This window comes from Mauremys mutica, chromosome 22 (genome assembly GCF_020497125.1).
Source record: "Mauremys mutica isolate MM-2020 ecotype Southern chromosome 22, ASM2049712v1, whole genome shotgun sequence".
Taxonomy (NCBI): Eukaryota; Metazoa; Chordata; order Testudines; family Geoemydidae; genus Mauremys; species Mauremys mutica.
The window spans coordinates 23,885,335-23,904,161 of record NC_059093.1 but is presented as its reverse complement, the minus strand read 5'-3'; the positions used below and the strand labels follow the sequence as shown (position 1 = coordinate 23,904,161).

Genomic DNA, 18,827 nt, shown 5'->3' with positions numbered 1-18,827 from the left:
GGTGAGGTGGTGCATTGGCAAAGGGAGCAGGGTTTTGTGTGTGTGTGTGTGTCTAATTTTGGGAAGTGAAGTCACAAACTGCTGGGGCTGGTTTCCTATTGGTGTGACCGATTTTTGCAAAGCTTTCCCCCCTCATCTTCTTTTGGCACTAGGGCTTTCTGCGCTGCCGTTGACAAGGGCAGCGGCACAAGGGGCTCAGGGTGGAGAATCAGGGAGCTGGCGGGGGGGGAGGGAGAAAGGGCGCACGGGGGTGTGTGTGTCACAAGGATAAGAATCACATTTAGCCCTTGCACGGCAATGCTGGTGCACTCACGCACTGCCACAGCTTCTAGTATCATGACTATTTATCTGTACAAGAGCAGCACCTACAGAGACCGGGGCAGAATCAAGGCCCCTGTTGTGCCGGGGGCTGCACAGACACAGAGACAGTCCCTGCCCCAGCTGAGATCAGACCCCTTTGGGCCAGGCACTGCCCAGACACAGTGAGAGACAGGCCACGCCCCAGAGAGTTTACAGGCTCCACACCCAAAAAGTGGGAGGAGAAATAGAGGCCCAGTATCACACAGCAGCACTGAGAGTAGAACCCAGGAGTCCTGGCTCCTCCTGGTCTAACCACTAGACCCCACTCTGCTCCCAGAGTTGGGGACAGAACCCAGGAGTCCTGGCTCCCCAAAAGGGCAGGAGTGGGGTCTAGCGGTTAGAGGAAAGGAAGATGGGTGTCAGGACTCCTAGGTTCCAGTCCCAGCACTGGGGTTAGAGTGGAGTCTCGTACGTTAGCACAGGTGAGGCTGGGAGCCAGGACTTCTGGGTTCTTCCCATACCCCCTGAACCATCTTGCACATGTGGAAGCCAGTAAATAATTAACAAGGATTTGAAGAGATCTTAATGAATGTTAGTTAGCATGAGTTAGGCTAGCTGTGACCCTAATGACGTGGGATTTGTAGAAGCAAGATAATGTAAGACAGAGTGAACTGTGTGAAAGTTATTACGACCTTGCAATATGCAGTCTTGCTTTTTCTAGTAAGATAGCAGAAAAGCTTATGTATAAACAAAATGTATTTGTTGCTTTTTACTGTCTCCATGATTGCTAGAAATTGTCTGTAACAAAGGTATAAAGGCTTGATGTAATTGTTTACCAGTTGAGAGACCTGTCCAGGACCCTGTGTCTTATGGCACTCTCTCCCTCCATTGTAATTACTGGAGAAAATAATAAAGTATTTGATTTTGCTGCACCCAAACAAAAAGCGAGAACTAAGTTTTTCTTCGACACACAGCAGGAGAGGGCTGGGCAGGAAGTGATGATGGGGTGAAAATTACCAAGAAATGCAAATCCTGGAAGGAGCCTGTGCCAGGAACCAGGTGGTGCAGAAATGACGGTCCCATCCCCACATTTAACCCCGCACCCCTTGGCTGGCACTGGATTGTGCCCCCTGTGCCCCCAATCTGCCCCTGCAAGCCCTGGGGGGCAGGGAATAGTCATGGTACTGGGCCCCCCCCATCCAATTGAAGTATTCAGTGTCACACTGACCCAAGGTGTGTGCATAGAATGGGGATTGTGTGTGTGTGTATTGATTGATTGATTTCTGCATGTGGTTTTGGGCAAGGGTTTTGTGTGTGGGTTTTGTGTGTCTTGTGCAATCCCTCGGTGTTTGTGGCTGTGCAAGTGTGTGTGTTCATGTGGCTGGATTTGTGCATGTGTTTGCATCTGTTAGCAGTTGTGTTGATGTTGGCTGGATTTGTGCAGATGTTTGTGTATGTTTGCAATTGTGTGTGTGTGTGTGTGTGCATGCTCTGCTGCCCTCTGCCGGCGCAACAACTGTTTCTCTGTATGTAACAGCCCCCCTACCATTGACCCCGGTAGTGATTTCCCCATCTTACAAGGGCTGGCTGGCCTGACCCTTCTCCCCTCTGCGCAGTGTGGCAGGGGCTGCAGCTCACCCCCTGTGGGGCAGGAGTGCCAAGGTGCAGGGCACTGGGCTCTGATGCACCTGGAGAGCAGCTCAGGTGAGGCAGGGCAGGGCATGTGGTGTCCGTTCTGCATTGCCTGGTGCTGGGCCATTGCACAATCCCCAGCCACACCGCACAGCGCGCCCCGAGAGGGAGTGGGGGGCCAAGCAGATGATCCAGCATGAGAGGGGAGAGGATGTGTGATTGGGGGGAGGAAAAGCCTTGGGCTGCACTGGGGGAATGCAGAGCAGGGGTGAAACCCCAGAAACCTGCAGCAAAGGGATGGACAGGTGGGGTGGGTGGATAGAAGGGGCAGCAAGACTAAAATCTAAAAGGGGAGTGTGGGGTCTGGTGATCAGAGCAGGGGTGGGGGTGAGGGTTGGTGGTCAGAATTCCTGGGTTCTATCTCCAGCCCTGGGAGGGGAGTGGGGTCCAGTGGTTACAGTGTGTGTCAGGGGGGAGCCAGGACTCCTGGGTTCTCTCCCTGGCTCTGACTCTCTCTTGTGCAATCCCTCGGCAGTTACCCAGCTCGTCAGCTTGTGGGAGCGAGGGGCTGGGGCCGGGTTGCGACACGGCCCAGAGTCTCATACTGCCCCTTTGTTACCCAACCCGGGGCAGGGTGGGGGATGGCCTGGGAGACCCACTAAGAAAGGTGCTTCTGGTGGGTTTGTGTGTGGGTCACGCTGCCCCCTGCTGGATAGACCCCTCTAGGGCAGAACCAGTCTCAGCCCGGGTCAGACCCTGGGAGCCCAGCCCCCTCTGTCGCCACGGCCATGTCTATTGGTCTCCTGGAAAGGTCCATTCTCATGGGTAGCTGTCCAGTGGCAGTGAGTTCCACAGGCCTCGGCACACACTGTGTGGGGCAGGAGGTCCTTGTGTTGGGAGCAGTGGGAGTGAACTGTGTGCGGTTGCGTGTCTGAGCACAATTGTGAATATTCCAGTGTGTGTGTCATTCTGAGTGTGGCTGGGGGTTGTGATTGTTTCTCTCTTTGGGGGTGGAGCTAGCATGCCCCTCTGGGTGTGTTGTGTGTGAGTGTTCTTGGGACTGTGTGAGTCCCTTTGTGCGTCAATGTGTGTGTCACTTGCTGCAGGATACAAAATCCTGCAAAGCCAACACACACACACACACACAGAGCAGGGCTCAGCCCCACCAGCAGGGGCAGCAGGGACACACGCATCTCTCCTGGGCCAGCTTGGCCAATTTCCCATCACAACCCGGCACAGTGCTGGTGCCCCCACACGGGGGTGGGCAGTGACCAGGCAGGGTGGGGCAGATGTGCTGGATTCAGAAGGAAGCACTTTGAGAAAATCAGTCAAGGCCCTTAGCAGAGCTGGGACACCGACCCAGTGAGCCCTGCACCACCCTGGGAGGGGAGTGGGGTCTAGTGGTCAGAGCAGGGAGAAGGCTGGGCACCAGGACCCCTGGGTTCTATCCCTGGTTCTGGGAATGGAGGGAGTCTAGAGCAGGGGGACTGGGAGCCTGGACTCCTGGGTTCCATAGGAGAGACTCTTTTTTCCTGTGCTTCCCTCCCTAGAGATCCCAGCCCAGCCCCCTAGTGGAGAGTGAGTGGGAGCGGAGGAAGTTGCTCTCCCACTTCAGAAACATGATTCAACCCCCCCACCATGGGCTGTGACATCATGGAACCCCCCTCCCCAAAGCAGACAGTAGAAGCCCCGCCCCACCAGAGAAGGGGGGTCTAGCTGCACCCACAACAATCCCACTCATGGTTGCAAAGAAACGCCACACCCCCACAAACCACTGCTAGGACAGGATCTGCTGCTTCCACTGCTTTATTTTTCACCATGAGCTGCTCCCCACCAGGCACCACACCCCATTCACACACCTTTGGTCAATATGCAGCTCAGTGGCAACCACTGCCCCAAAGTGACTCCGGTGCAGGCACCCACAGCACGAACTCCCCACACCGGATTCTGTCCACACGCAGAGAATTCTCTCCGCCGGGCTCCTTCGGTTCCTCTCGCTGCTCTCCGTCCTGCCGCCAGACACTGCTCATCTGCATAGCCCCGCCCATGGACACGTGACCCCTTCTATCCTTTTAGTCTCGAGTGAATGAGTTGCCTGCTGGGAGTGATCACGTCACCGCACGTCACAGCCGCCGGGCGGGGATTGTCTGTGAGCCCCGCGCTGGGGGCGGGGCTTCAGGGAGAGACCCAGCCCCATAGACAGCCTGGGGCAGGGAGATATTGGGGGAAGGGATGAGGGGATGGGGGGAGAAGGGGGGAGGGAGAGACCCAGCCCCATAGATCTGCAGGGGCAGGGGATCTTGGGGTCAGGAGGGGAGAAGGGGGATTGGCAGAGACCCAGCCTGGGGTGCAGGAGAAATGGGGTGGGGTGGAGGGAGACATGTCGGGTGGGGGTGGGGTGTGTGAAACGTTGGTCCAGGGAAACTGAGTCACTCCCAGGACATTGTGTGCAGGGGAGACCACAGGGGCAGGGAGAGAGCCCCAGCCCCAGTGAGATATTGGGGGCAGGGGAGGGGATGGAGGGAGGAGAGACCCAGCCCCATAGACCCCCCAGAGGCAGGAAATCAGGGGAGAAGAAGGAAGGGAGGGATCCAGCCCTATAGACCTGTAGGGGCAGGGAGATATTGGGGGCAGGAGGGGAGAAAGGGGGTTGGCAGAGACCCAGCCCAGGGTGCAGGGGAAATGGGCTGGTTTGGAGGGAACTGGGGAGGAGAAGAGACACATGGCAGGACACATGTTGGGACAGGGAAACTGACTCACTCCGAATACATGCGGAGCAGGGCAGGGCGGAGGCAGATCATGCTGGTCCCAGGGGAATTTCGGGGGGTTCTGATTCCCCACTCAGCCGGGGGGCTCCCCTCTGGGCTGAGGAGCCCTGGGGTGGGGCGGGTGCAGGGGCTGGGTGTGTGCCAGGCTGGGGGAGCTCTCAGGGGCGGCTCCCGGCACCAGCACACCCAGCGCATGGTTGGGGGGTGACAAGCTGCAGGGGGGGGGCTCTGCTGGTCGCTGCGAGGGCAGCAGGCACCCAAACCCCTCCCCCACTCTACCCCCCCTCACCCCCCTCCCCTCCCGGAGCTGGGGGAGAACCCAGGAGTCCTAGCCCCCTGTATTTCCATATGGCTCCATCCAACAGACCCGCCCCCGACTGGGGAGAGACAAGGCCAAGGGAGAAGCAGGCGGGGGGGCAGGGCCGAGACCCCGGGACATGCGAGTTCAACCCGGGGGCGGGGCGGAAGGTGTCAGGTTGACCCAGGGGCCCACCCTTACCTGGGCTGGAGAGGACGGAGTCGCCCCGGAGCAGGCTGGGAGTTGTAGTTCCTGGCTCGTCTCAGAGCGGAAGTGACGCACAGGTTGCTCAGACAACGCCCCCCCTCCCGGTGCACACTGGGAAGTGTAGTTCTCTGTCTCACACACACACGCGGCCTCTATTGGAGGAGGGGCTGTACTCATCACTTCACCGCGCCGCTCCCTGATTGGTGGAGAGAGCGCGGGACAGAGACTCGGCGCGTGGGGGGAGGCCCCGGTTCCCTCGCCCCGAGGCTTCGCTGACCCTACCCCCGGGCGCGCGCTGCGGCCGCCCGCTCGCGGCCAGGGGCGGTCCCGGAGGGGGGCGGGGCCGGTCTGAGGGGCGCTGGGGCGGGATGGTGAGTGGCGGCTCCGCACGGGGGGGCTCGGGGCTCAGACCCCCGGTTCCAGGCACCAGGCCCAGCCCCTGCCCCGGGAGCAGCCCCAGGCCCTAACCTGCCCCCTCCTCCCCCTCTGTAGGGCCCCCCCTGTGTTCCCCCCGTCCGCTGTGACCCTCCCGCCAGCCCCACCCCCATCTGTGGGGCCTTTCCCTTCTCCCCTGACCTCCTCCTCCTCCCCCGTCGTGAGCATCCTGACGCCGATCTCCTCCTCCCCCCTGTCCTCAGTGCTCTACCCCCCCTTCCTCCTGCCCCTCCCTGTCCTCACCATCCTGCCCCTAATTGATTCCAACCCATTTCTCCATTGCTGGGCCCCACTTTCCCATCCCCCCCACTCCCCCAGTCCATCCCCAGGGTGTGAGGTTCCTCATCTCCAATCTCTGCTACCCCCCAACCTGCCGGGTTCCCCTTTTCAGCCACTGTGGGGTCCTCCAACCTGCCCCCACCCATCCACTCTGGGCTCTCTAAATCCCACATTCCCACAATGCACCTTGGTAACCCCACCCTCCTCTATCCCTAATCCCCCTAGTCCCTTCTCTTGGGTCCGCCTGGACACCCCAACCCACAGTCCGGCCCCCACATACATCCCAGTCACTCATTCACACGCTGAGCTAGTTCTTCAGGGGCCCCCACAGCCCCCCAAACTCCTCCATCCATGAGCCCCATGGACCTGTGGCCGGGAAGGTGGGGAAGCTCCCACTTTGGCTGGGCTGGGTGTGGGTGTTAATCTTTTCCTGGCTTGTGTGTGCTGAGCTCACAAAGGCTTTTTGCTTCCTCGGGGTGGGGGGTGGTTTTGGCCAAAGGTGACATGGTTTGGTAGCCCGGTGGATGCTGCGTGGTGTCTGGAATGGGGTGTGTGTTCCCATCATGCCCCTTCTCCTCTGCCTGCAGAGCTGAGCACAGACAGGTCTGAGGAGCAGAGCAGGAGCTCTGGGAAGGAGAAGAGCAATATCAAGATGGAGTCTAAGATGAGGCCAGGTGACTTCTGTGGAGGGAGACATGCTGGACAGCACCAAGGATTGGGGAGACAACCAGTTGTGAGCCCCGGGCTCAGATTTCTAATTGTAGCTGTGATGGCAGAATGGGAGGAGGGTTGAAGCCGGAGCCCTGGGGTGCGGGAGTAGCGAGAAGAGGAGCCTCGCCACCGTTGCTTTTTCTTTTCCTCTTGTGTTGTGTTTCATACCAAGGGAAAAGAAGTCGCGGGGACGGACTCCAGCCCCGAGGTGAGATGGAAAGTGAGCGAGAGCAGTGACAGGGTGAATCCTGTTGGTGCCAGGCAAGACCTGCCCAACTGGGATGAGAGTAGCTGTCTCTGTCGGTGAGAGAAGTATCTGGTTTGGGGAGGGCTCTGGTCACAGCCCCCCTGGCTCCAGGCAGGGAGGTGGGTTTCCGGACTAGCTGTGGCTTCAAGGGAGATGATGTTGCTATTTGTGGGGGCTGATCATCTCTCTGGCCAGGAGAGGTGTGTGCTCCCTAGCAGAAGGTTGGATCCATGAGGGTGACTCCCTGTTCTGAGTTTCTTTCTTTCTCCGAGGTTTCTCTCTCTGTGTTGTCCAACTCACACTCAAACTCTCTCTCTCCTTTCATGGACACCTGTCATGTTCAGTTGCCTGCATCCTCTTCCTCTGCTCCCTCTCCCTCAGTCTCCTATGGGCTCAGCTGGGTCCATCTGCCCACGGGCAAGGTCTGTGCCATACTGGGAAGGATGTGTCCTGCCTGCCAGGATAAGGGGGTTGCTCCTCCCACCCCCTATCTTGGGGGAGACCTCATTGCTGTAACTGGGTCACAGCGTGTGTGGCCAGCCATGTCTTTGGGGCTGTGGGGGCTGAGACTGAGAGGGGTGGGCTCGCGGTCATGGCTTTGGGCACAGGAGAAGTGGGGCTGGGATTAGAGATGCCCAAAACCCTCCTTATCACCCGCTAGCTCCATTACTGCATCACCCAAAAGCCTCGTTCAGGGTCCACTATGCCTCCTTGTGCTGGGCGCTGCAGGGACAATCAGAGGGACAGCAGGATGCATGAGGAAATAGATGAGTGTGTGAGGCAGATGGGTGAGGGGGTGTGTGTGGCATACATTGGGGATGGATGGGAGGTTGAGAGTTTGACGGACAGCGGGACAGATGGAGAGCTGCAGGGACGGATGGTGACATCACAGGCTGGACTTGTGATGGGTTCAGCTCATGGCCGCTGGCCCTGTCATCTCCTGCCTCCATCTGCCCGTCTGACTCTGCCCCTGTCTCTCGCAGGCAGCAGGCAGCAGAGTCTGGCCCTGTCGTTACACTGGTGCCTACATCCAGTGCGCACCTGTGTGTTATGTGCTCCTGGAGAGTTCAGGCAGGGACAAGCGTGCGGCTCATGGCTGCTGAACCAGCTACTCCAAAACCTGCCACAGATCTCCCCCTCCTTGGGCAGCAAGACCCTGGCCAGGGGGTTCCCTGTCCCTCCTCGCTGCCAAAGCAGCCTGCTCAGCACAAAGACCGAGGTCACCTGCCTCCGCCCAGCCTCTAGCTGGAGCTGCTCCCGCCCCGAATTGCTGGTATCCAGCCTGGCCGGAGTTGGTGCGATGTCCTAGCGGAGTCCATTCTTTCTCCCTGGTAGATGACGATTTTCCCCACTGCAGTTAGTTGCTTTTTCTTTGCTTCCCCATAGCCCCTCCCCAGTGATAGTGACCCCTGCTGGCCAGGCACGGGAGTGTCCTGTAGGTGCCATCGTGTAGGAGCTGTGACTCCTGGTGGCGAGGGGCAGCAATGCCTGGCATGTATCCCCCCCAGCATTGCTGCAGCAACCCCTGGTGGCCACTGAGGGCAGTTGCCTATGTGACCCCACCACTGCCATTGCACCTGTGAGCGCTGGTGGGTAGGTGAGGCAGGGCCCTGTATGTATATCAGCCATTGGGGCAGTGCCCTCTGCGTATCCCACTCTCATCTCGGTGACTCGTGTTGCCCAGGTGGGGCAGTCCCCTGTGTGTATTTACTCCCCCGCCCAACCCCTGCATTGGGCCAGTGAGCACTGGTAGCCAGAGGAGTCAGTGCCTGAGGTGTGTTCTTCACCTCCCCCAAGGTGGCAGGGTGCCTGGGTGGCCGTGTCAGGCAGTGCCCTGGGTATCTTCCAACCCCTTTGTGGCAGTGAGCCCTGCTCCTGGTGTGTGTCACTCTCCCACTAGGGATGTGCACTGGTGGTCCAGTGGGGCAGTGCCCTGTGTGTAGCCCCCTTCCCCCCCCCCAGGGTGACCAGATAGAAAGTGTGAAGAATCGGGATGGGGTGGAGGGTAATAGGCACCTACATAAGAAAAAGCCCCGAATATCGGCACTGTCCCTATAAAATCGGGACATCTGGTCACCCTATCCCTTCTACCCCTGTGCCAGGTATGGCAGGCACTGATCCCTGGCATCCCCATGGGGCAATACCCTCTGTATATCCCCCTATTGGGGCAGTGACCCCTGCTGGTCAGGTGGGGCAGTGCCCTGTGTGTGTGTGTCCCCTATTTAGGTAGTGACCCCTGGTGGCTAAGTGAGGCAGTGGCCTTTAATTCCTCTTCTCTCCCCAGCCTCCTCTCTCTCTGGGGTAGAGCCCCCAGTTGGGGCACTACCCGATGTGTATCTCTACTAATTGGAGCAGTGACCTCCCCGTGGTGCCCTGGTGTGGCAGTGCCCTATTGGTATCTCCCTCCCCCTCTCCCCGCACCATTGTGATAGTGGCCACTTCAGGCAGTGGCCTGTTTATCATCCCCCCCACCCCCACCATTGCAGCAGTGCCCCCTGGTGGCCATGTGCAGCAGTGCCCTGCATGTATCCCCCCCAACCATTGCTGCAGTGACCCCAGGTGCCCAGTTTGAGTAGTAGCCTGTGTGTACCTCACCTCGTGGGGCAGTAACTTGTGGGGCCACGTAGGGCAGTGCACAGTCTGTGACGTCTGGTGGCCACGTAGAGCAGTGGCCTGTATGTACCATCTCCTCTGGAGCAGTGACCACTAGTGTCTTGGTGCTAAGATGCAGCCACCTCTGGGTTACATGGTGGGGCTGTTTACAGGACAATGGGGACAGGCCCCCCCGTTCCAGGAAGTAGGGGAATGTCTGGTGCTCGGGGCAGAGCGTTCCACCTTCTATTGAACTGTGATGCTCTGAGCACCTTTCCCCTGCATGAAGAAGACCCTGTGTGGCTCCAAAGCTGGTCTAGTAACAGGTATCACCTCACCTGCCTTGTGTCCTGGTATTCTGGCCAGTGTCCAACTTCCCCTTCGCCGTTGGTCCTCAAACCTCCTGCAAGCAACCCCCCCCCCCCCAGTCCCTTAAGCTGCCACACCTCCCCTGGAGCCCAACCCTGGCGGGGGGGGGGGAAGGCACCCCACCTGAAAACCCTACAGCACCATGGGAGTGGTAGTGTCCACTGCCTCCATCTCCCCCCAGCCAGGACGGGCCCCACAGCACCATGGGAGTGGTCATGTCTCCTGCTTCCATTTCCTGAGAGCCGCTGCCAGGCCCGGCCCTGACTTCCCATTTCTGGTGCGAGTGCAGAAGCAGATGCTGCCGTGAGGCGATGCTGGGAAGGGTGGTGCTGGTGTCAGGGGAAAGCAGGAGGAGTAGGTGGGGTCTGTGCTCCTGCGGGGAGGTGCTGCCCTTGCTGTGAAAAGGCCCCGCCCTTAGGGGAGATGTCATCTCCCTGCCCTGCCACGCTCTGCACCAGCCCCTGCTTGTCACAGGAGCAGGGCTGGCTCCAGGCACCAGGGTAGCAAGCAGGCGCTTGGAGCGGCCAGTTCAAAGGGGCGGCCTGTCCAGTATCGGGGCAGCACGGCTGGGTCTTTGGCGGCAATTCGGCGGCGGGTCCCTCATTCCCTGTCTTAGTCTTTGAGCTGCTGCCGAATTGCTGCCAAAGAGGAAGCGGGGGAGGACTCGCCGCCGAACTGCCGCAGAAGCAGCAGTGTGGTTGAGCTGCCGCCGAAGAGCCACAGCTTGTCCTTTTCCCCCCTCCTGCTTGGGGCGGCAGAAAAGCTGGAGCTGGCCCTGCACAGGAGGAGCAGGCTCCAGTCTGCGGAGCTGCAGCAGGGAGCCCCGCAGCAGGGAACCCCGCAGCCCAACGCCTGTCAGGCGCCCCCGTTCCCCATGCCCCTAATCCCTGCTGCCCCCCCACCCATCAGTTATAGAACAGGAGGCAACTTAACTTCTGCTCCCTGTTCCCGGTGGGGGTCTAACAGAGCGCGAACCGGAGCCACTTCACTTCCATTCGCTGTTCCCTTTATAGACGCACAGTCAGAGCTCTCACAGGCTGGGCAGCAAGGAGCTGGTGCAGTTTGTCTCACCCCAGTGGCTATTGCAGCCCTTAGGATAGAGGTTTGTTCTTTAAACATGGGGTCAGTCTCCTGTGGGGTTGGGCCACAGGAGAGCCCCGTGTCCCTTCCTGTGCTTCTAACCCTGCACTGTTCACCCTGCATCCTCCCCCACGCCCCTAACCCTGTGCCCCCCTCTGGCACCCCTAACCTCTGCACCCCTAACCCTGCGCTCCCCCTGCACTCCCTCCAGCACCCCTAACCCCTACATCCCCAACCTCTGGCGCCCCTAACCCTGCATCCCCTCCAGCACCCTTACGTCCCTCACCCCTAACCCTGTGCCCCCTACACCCCTAACCCTGTACCCCCCCAAACCCTAAACCTGTGACCTCTGGCACCCCTGCACCCCCTCCTGCACCCCCTCCTGCACCCCTCACCCTGCCTCCTAACCTCTGCACCCCTAACCTCTGCACCCTTACGTCCCTCGCCCCTAACCCTATGCCCCCTACACCCCTAACCCTGTGCTCCCCCTGGACCCTAAACCTGTGAGCTCTGGCACCCCTGCACCCCTCACCCTGCCCCCTAACCCCTGTGCCCCCTCCTGTCCCCCTAATCCCTGCACCCCCCCTCTGGCACCCAACCCCTGAACCCCCTCTGGTGCCCCCAAGCTCTGCACCCCTAACCTTGTGCCCCCTCCAATTCCCCTAACCTCTGCACCCCTAACCCCTGCCTCCTCCCGTACCCATAATCCCTGCACTGTGCCCCCTTTTCCCCTAACGCCTGCACTCCTCCTGTGCCCACTTGGGGAAACTGACCTGGATGCACGGAGTAGCTGGCATTGCTGCTCGCTCCCCCCGCCGCCCCTGAACACGGCTCCTCCGCACATCGCTAGGGGGCTGTGAGGGGTGAGCAAGGAGCGACATCAGGGCTCCCTGCTTCCAGGTCACCTTCCCCACCTGGGCTGCTGCTCTCTGTCCTCCCCTTATGCAGCCCAGGTGGGGAAGGTGACCTGGAGGCAGGGAGCCCTGATGTTGCTCCTTGCTCCCCTCTCACAGCTCCCTAGGGGGGCACGGAGGAACATTGGGGGGAGCAGTATCCGCTCATCACCGCTCTCTCCCCCTTCTCTTCCCCTCCCTCCCCCCCATGCTCCTATGCCGGGAGGGAGCAGGGAGAAATCTGGGCACCACCCCAAGCAGCACTCCCCTGCCAGCCGGGAGCAGTTTCTGACTTTACACCTGCAGCACACACCTCTCTGCTACCGTACAGCACCGCCCTTGACCATGGTACCCCTGGGCAATTCCCTGGTGGCACCCACCCCTAAGGCTGGCCCTGGCTATGGGCTGCAGAGGGAGTGACCAGACCAGGCGGCCATGGAGAGCTCCAGCCCCTGTTCTCCCCTCCCAGCTTCTAGCAATCAGAGGCCAGGGACATGCTTCCATGCTGATGACAGGTATTGCTCGATAACGAGCCAAAGTACCTTCATATTCCTCATCTGAGTCAGATGCCACCCACCGAAGATTGATTTTCCTGTCTAGTGGTTCAGGTTCTGTAGTGTCTGCATCAGTGTTGCTCTTTGAGGACTTCTGACAACATGTTTCACACCTCGTCCCTCTTGGATGTTGGAAGGCTCTTCAGATTCTTAAACCTTGGCTCGAGCGCTGTAGCTATCTCTAGAAATCTCACGTTATACCTTCTTTGTGTTTTGTCAAATTTGCAGTGAAAGTGTTCTTAAAGTGAACAACATGTGCTGGGGCATCACCCAAGACTGCCATAAAACGAAATATACGGCAGAATGCAGATAAAACCATGGAGCAGGAGTCATACAGTTCTTCATCAAGGTCTTCAGTCACAAATTAATGCATTATTTTTTAAACAAGCGTTATCAGCATGGAAGCACGTCCTCTGGAATGATGGTTGAAGTATGAAGGCATATGGATGTTAGCATATCTGACACGTTAATACCTTGCAACGCTGGCTACAAAAGTGCCATGAGAGAGCCTGGTCTCACTTTTAGGTGACGTATATAAGACACGGGCAGCATTATCTCAAGTAAATGTAAACAAACTTGTTTGTCTTAGCGATTGGCTGAACAAGAAGTAGGACTGACTGGACTCTAAAGTTTTACATTGTTTTCTTTTTGAGTACACTTCTGCAACAAAAACAACAAAATCTACATATGCAAGTTGCACTTCAATAATAAAGAGATTGCAGTACAGTACTTTATATTTTACAGTGTAAATATTTGTAATAAAACTATATATAGTGAGCACTGTACACTTCGTGTTCTATGTTGTAATTGAAATCAATATATTTGAATATGTAGAAAAACAAAATATAATACATTTCAATTGGTATTCTATTAACGGTGTGATTAAAACTGAGATTAATCATGATTTTTTTAAAGTTAATTGTGTAAGTTATCTGCGATTAATTGACAGCCCTAGATTTGAATGTTTCTGTCCCATGCAGGACAAGCTAGAATATCTGTGTGCAGGGAAAGAGCCTGGGGGGAATTGTGCTGGGAAATTATTTCCTGTTCTGACATGTCCCCAGTTGCCCTTTTTGCCCTAACAGGCTGCAGCGCAACATCCATGTTTTGCTCCAGCTCATTCCGTCCTCCCAGGGGCCGGGGAAGGGAAATGGCTGCAGTGGAGCCAGTTGAGGGAGGGATTATCAGGGAGTTGCTGGCGGGTTCCCTTGGCGGGGAGAAAGGGCAGTAAATACATACGGGGTGGGAACTTCCAGGAAGGTTGGTCTATGTGGGAGAGGGCAGGAAATCCCCAGGGTGGGGGACAGGGTGTGACAAACCTGCTGGGATTTGTTTACTGTGAAGCTCCAGCATTTCTCGTGTGGCCACCAGGGGCTTTTATTGTGGCCACAGCCTCCCGGGCTGTAATTGAGGGGGAGTCGGGGGCAGCAAAGCAGCGGCTCTTCCCCCGGGCTGCCTGCAGGGGCTGGTCCCTACCCCCTTCCCGAGTCATAAACACTGCAGGAGCAGGCAATCAGTGGGAGTTCCCCACCTCCCCACGTGCGGTGGGGCTCAGGCTTCAGGTTTCTGCTCTGGGATGGTGGGTGGCAGGCTCAGTCAAGATACATGGAACGTAGGCTGGGTGGGGAGAAGTGTGTGTAACTCATCCAGTTAATTATTGATATACATGTGACCTCGAATATTACCAATCTGTGTTCCCCCCCCCAACCAACCATCTCCCAAACAGACCCTCAGTCCAAAATGCATTTGTCCTTCATATTGTTGAAAAGACTCATAGCAAACAGAATTCCAGTTTTTAAAACAATCCTCGAGCAAGACAAAGAAACTCACATCTGTAGACTCAGAAAACACTCCCAACAAATTTTAACAATATGTTGTCATGAAGAAACCAAAGGGCTAAAAAAACCTGATTTTTCAACTACTTTAAAAAAAAAAGCCTTCTCAAATCAGCATTTTTAGAGTGAAACTTTTTCTGCTTTTTTAACCAGACAATTCTCCCCAAAAGGAAAGGCACTGGTCCTGGAGACACTGCAATACCAGGTCAATGCATGGGGTGGACAGAGCAAGCTCCAATTCCATCCCCTTGTTTCAAAAATCAATTTAATATACAGTCCTTAAATAAAGGACCTATCAGATATTAAACTGATAAGAACAGATTTAAAGTTTATTAGAAAATATTTGAAAATAAACTATACAAAGTGTTTGAAGCGTCAGTTATTGTGTCATTGGGGGTAACATACAGGTTGTAGGGGGATGTTAGCGTTTGGGTATTGGACGGCATATACATATACACAGTCTGTCATGTCCCCAATGCGGGGTATACGGTGGGTGGGTTCAGGGTACAGCCAGCAAGCAGTGAGGGCACATCACTCATATAAACAGGTTATGGATAGTCGTGGGCGTGAATAATTGAGCGGACTGGGTAATGATGATAGGGTGCCCCTCACAGGGCAGAATTCAGTTTGGTTGGTTCAGGGCTCAGGGGATAGAGTCCAACAGGGGAAGTTTACAAGTCTCTTCCCCCTTGCGGGTGCATGGAGTCACGCCGGCTCACTTTTGGTATTGACGGTGGCCGGTGATGTGCTCAGTGTAAATGTCTCTGGACCACCGAATAGCGTCCGAGACCATTAGGCATCTCATGAGCCGTGCGTAGCGACGGCCCACCCCACAGGTCCGCAGCACGCGCTCATTAAGGGGGTCCCAGGCGCCCAAGGCCCCAACGATCAGAGCGTCGGTGTAGACCTCGTAGCCCTTTGCTCGCAGGGTGTCAGCCAGGGGAGCGTACTTTTCGAGTTTGCGGACTCGGGCTTGGCGGAAGGCCGTGGTCCTATTCTTGAACGGGATCATTACGTCAACGAGGATGATCTTTTTCCGGTCCTCATCCATGACGACGATGTCCAGGCGCAGCAGGCTGTCGGTGCTGGGGATGGCGCAATTGACAGCAATCTCTCTTGATCTGAGCTCTAAGGAGCCAAGAAGCGATGCTGTGAGTCTCGGATGCTAGGCAGCCGCTCTTCCCCCACTGCTTTCTACTTCAGCACGAGGAGCTCCCAGACACACACCAAACACCACTCACAAGGCTTTGATAACTAGGTAACTCGAAGTGATGATCACTTCCCCGAAATGACTCCACTGGAAGAATTCAAAGCAAGAGCCCTTAACACACAATTCTGTTCAAAGACAGAGAAGTCTTTCAGCCTCCTTCCTCTTGCTGGTTTCCCTGTACACTCCTAATTTGCATAAACCCACCCACTGACCTGTGACTAACAATCTCTCACTGTTAACTCTTACAGCAAAAGAGGCCAAAGAAAGCCTATGCAAGCGCTATACCGCAGCCCCAATGCTCTTTTCTGCTCCTTCTCAAACGTACAGTCATCAGGCACACATAAGTGTTTTGCTCCATACCAGTCCAGTTTCTTGTCTAACCACTGCACACACATGGTATAACCCTACCCTGAGCTGATTCCTGACTTTTGCGCTCAATCCAGGAAAACGAGAATTGAGAGAGAAGCTGTGCAGGGAAGTCTTCCTCAACTTGCACTCCACTCCCCAAGGGCCTTTCTGGCTCTTCTATGGACTTCAGGTTCCATTTGATTGCCAAGGTTTATGGTCTTATTTTAATTAGCCATCTCCTAATGCAAGGATGCTACATGTCAGACTAAAGATCGATTTTCCAAAAGAGCTGAGAAACAGAACTAAAGCTGAGCCTGAGGTGTTACATTTACGTGAGCATCCAGAATCTGACTGTGCCCTGGCAAGTTCAATGCTTCCGAAAGAAATCAGAAAATAAGGAGCCCGTCAGGGCCCTCTGCTAGCACCCAGATCTAGTCAATCTGCTGGGAAATAAGGAAAAGGCCATGAATAAAGAAGTCAGGAAACAACAAGCAAATGAAGAACGGATTTCTCTCCAATTTACCATCTTCTCAGCTACCAATCAAAGTTAAAGACCTAAAGTCGACCTATCGGCATAAGTACAGGTGGTTGAATGGAAGTTAAAAGGAGCTGCTGTGGCAAGTGTTAGGAGCCTGCAAGCAGCATGCAGATCGTTTAAAAATGCTGCAATTAGAGTCTGCGACAAAGTTCCTCCTCTACCTTGGTGGGTCCTGCACTTATTGGCAGATTTGCTCACCTCAGTGATCTTCCCCTCTGGTGGAACCCACAGTCTGGGTCAACTCCTCCTGTGTCTGATCAGGAGTTGGGAGGTTTGGGGGAACCCGGGCCTGTCTTCTACTCCGGGGTTCCAGCCCAGGGCCCTGTGGATAGCAGCTGTCTATAGTGCCTCCTGTAACAGCTGCATGACAGCTACAATTCCCTGGGCTACTTCCCCATGGCCTCCTCCCAACACCTTCTTTATCCTCATCACAGGACCTTCCTCCTGGTGTCTGATAATACTTGTACTCCTCAGTCCTCCAGCAGCTGCAGCTGCAGCTGCAGCTACACTCTCACTCTCACTCTCACTCTCACTCTCAGCTCCTTGCACCACTTGCTCCCAGCTCCTCACACGCACACCACAAACTGGAATGAGCTCCTTTTTATCCTGATTAGCTCTGCCTTGATTGGCTGCAGGTGTTGTAATCAGCCTGTCAGGGGTGCTGAAAGCCTGTGAACTGTACCCAGGTGTGTTCACAAGCATTGTGAAAACGTGCAATTCCCGCTCACACTGCACAGGGGCAGCACAGCTCAGGGGTTCTCTGGAATCACACAATAATGCTGGCTTTGTTCCCACAGCACCTGGAGCTTTTCACAGTGAGACAGGGAGGTGCTGCAGCACCCGCCGCAGCCCTCGTTCCCGCACCTCTGCTTCTCCGCAGGGAACTTGTTATGCCATGAGGGGGTGCAGGGAGACTGTGCAGGAGACCCAGGCCCACGCGCTGAGCACTGCAGCTTCAGTGCTGTGTTCAGGATTCATTTCTGCTCTCTGATAAAACTGCTCCAGGCTCCTCTGTCCAACTAATATTCATCCAGGCTCCCCGGCGCTGTTAGTATCTGTCCAGAGCTCTCGCCAGCCCTGCCCCAGGAGAGCTGGGCGCTCGCCCTGCTCTAGGAGAGCCAGGCAGGCCCTGAGCACTAGACGGTGACCCTAGGCCCGTGGTGCCAGAACAATCTGTATGGGGGGGGGGGCTGAGCCACTGAACCAACTGTAACCCCTGGGTGTGATGGAAACCACGTCAAGCCAGGGGCTGCTGCAGCCCCCCCAGTTCCAGCCCCTCTGCCCAGGCAGCTCCCCCAGCCTGACACACACACACAGCCCCTGCACCCGCCCCACCCCAGGTCTCCTCAGCCCAGAGGGGAGCCCCCCAGATGAGTGGGGAATCAGAACCCCCCGAAATTACCCTGGGACCGGAATGATCTGCCTCCGCCCTGCCCTGCTCCGCATGTATTCGGAGTGAGTCAGTTTCCCTGTCCCAACATGTGTCCTGTCCTGTGTCTCTTCTCCTCCCCAGTTCCTTCCAAACCAGCCCATTTCCCCTGCACCCCGGGCTGGGTCTCTGCCAACTCCCCGTCTCCCCTCCTGCCCCCATGTCATAAATAGTTAGTAAAGGGTTAAAAATAGTACCTGGTAGGCACCTGACCTAAGGACCAATCAGGGAAGAGAATTTGAAATTTCTAGGAGGGAACTTTTTCCCTCTGATCCTGTGTTTTTTGTCTTTAGCCATCTGGAGTTACAAGAGTCCAGATGTTTTAATCAAGTCTACAAGTTTCCACCTTTCTGAACTAATTTCTTCTAGCCAAGATAGTGAGTATTAGAAAGATACTTTGTGTCATTATCTAATAATCCTATGTTTGCAATTCTGTGTGTTTGTTATTGATTATTCTTAATTCTGCTTGTACTGGTTGTACTGAGAAAGAGAGAGGATTCTCTCCAGAACTTAGCAAGGTTATACCCTATGAGTGTCCAGCTTGGACTCATAGAGATTCTGTATTTTCTTGTTTTTCTTTTAATAAATTCTTTCTATAAAGATCTGATTAAATCCCTTCTACTGTGGATAGGGGAAGGGGCTAAGACCCACTCTCTCAGTGGTAAAACAGATTATCTCCGGGCTGAGAGGGGAGGGGGAAGAGAGAATTTCTCCTGGGTTTGATTCAAGCAGTTTGAATCAGGTATCTCTTTCCAGTGGCTAGCAGAGAGGGAGGGGGGAAGTGGGCTGCTTCCCTGTGTGTGGGAGATTCAAGGAGTTTGAATCAAGGTATCTCTCTCTCCGGAGCAGGCTGGAGAGAGGGAAGAGAGGGGAAAGGTTCCTCCTCTGTGAGTTGATCTGTGTTCCCCAGGGAGTGTCTTTGAAGGGAGACAGGGGGAAAACCGGGTGTCCCGGCCCACATATTGACCGCGGTGGTGGCAGCAAAGGGGACTAGGATTTTGGGGTGGGGGAAGACATGCGGGTCCTCACCTTGAAACCCCCCAGTTTCAAGTGAGGGTAGACTCTGACACCCCAATATCTCCCTGCCCCTACAGGTCTATAG

At 56.0% G+C, this 18,827-nt stretch overlaps 1 non-coding gene across 1 annotated transcript; it reads right to left on the bottom strand.

The window, feature by feature from the left end:
- Window positions 1–14,368: 14,368 nt before the first annotated feature.
- On the bottom strand, window positions 14,369–14,554 carry LOC123354988. Its single transcript, XR_006574991.1, has one exon. It is a non-coding gene; the product is annotated as a U2 spliceosomal RNA (small nuclear RNA).
- Window positions 14,555–18,827: the final 4,273 nt, after the last annotated feature.